Below are 1,107 nucleotides of genomic sequence, written 5' to 3'. Positions count from 1 at the left end.
GTCTTTTTGAGACAGGGTCTCCCTGTAGCCCCAGCTGTCCTGGAACTCACTATGTAGACAGGGCTGACCTTGAACTCACAGAGATCTGCCTGCCTCTGCCTCCCAAGTGCTGGGATTAAAGGCGTGAGCCACCACACCTGGCTAAAAAATAATTTTAAAAGCACTTTATTATATTATTCATAATTTATCATGTTCTTCCATTGTTTTCTTGATAGTTTGATTTTTTGAATATTTTTAAAGAGCCTTTTTGAGAAGGATATAGCTCCACAGAGAAGGAAAAGTCATAAATAAATAAATAAAACAAAAAGTCATAAAATGGATAACTACACTGGGCTGAAAGGACGTTTCAATCAAACTATGGGATACTTTCTTCCATCTTTTTAAATTTTAGTCACAATAACATTAAATTTACAAATGAACTCAGAGGAAACACCTCATCCATGCTTCCAAGTAAAGCCAGACATGGTTGAACAGGACCTTTGACTTATCATCACATAGATGGAACTGGTAAAAGAAAGGATTCAGGAGCTCCTCCCAAGCCCATGCGACCCCTCCTTTAATCCCAGCACTCAGGAGGCAGAGGCAGGCAGATCTCTGTGAGTTCAAGGCCAGCCTGGTCTACATAGAGTTCCAGGACAACTAGGGCTACAGGGAGACCCTGTCTCAAAAAGACAAAAAAAAAAGTTCAAGGGATTACAGTTCCCAGACATTAGGTTTAAGTCTATACAAAAAGTTATTCAGACAATTATTTCTCAGTGATGATTTTGTTCCTACCCAGAAAGTGCTGCTCAGATGTAAGACTTCAAATCTTGGTCTCCAATATTGTAGTGCCCACCTGTAGCTAAGGGGGACAACCAGTTATTTGTTTCAGGTTTCCTCGTGGGTCCAGCCCATGAGGGACAGCAGGGAATGAAGGTTCTGGCTGAGGTGGGGGTGAGTGGTGCAGAGTCAACAAACATGCAACAGGAGCTGGGTGGAAGCAGGCACTAGGCAAGGTGTGGCAGACTTGTTTATTGCTGGAAAGGGCAGGCCTTTTATATCTCTCCTCCTGCCCCCAGTGTCCCATAAGCTGGTGTGTCGCTCCCTGATAGATCCCCTCATCCAGGC

The 1,107-nt window shown here is 43.5% G+C and overlaps 1 protein-coding gene across 1 annotated transcript in view; it reads right to left on the bottom strand.

Annotated features, from left to right (window-relative positions):
* LOC103743548 (ryanodine receptor 2-like) overlaps positions 1 to 1,107 on the bottom strand; it is a gene marked incomplete at its 5' end in the record, with an annotated part of 111,152 nt that overhangs the window by 51,018 nt on the left and 59,027 nt on the right.

The sequence above is a fragment of the Nannospalax galili genome, unplaced genomic scaffold (assembly GCF_000622305.1).
Source record: "Nannospalax galili isolate Female #2095 unplaced genomic scaffold, S.galili_v1.0 scaffold562, whole genome shotgun sequence".
NCBI classification, from domain to species: domain Eukaryota; kingdom Metazoa; phylum Chordata; class Mammalia; order Rodentia; family Spalacidae; genus Nannospalax; species Nannospalax galili.
This window is presented reverse-complemented; position numbering and strand designations above follow the sequence as displayed.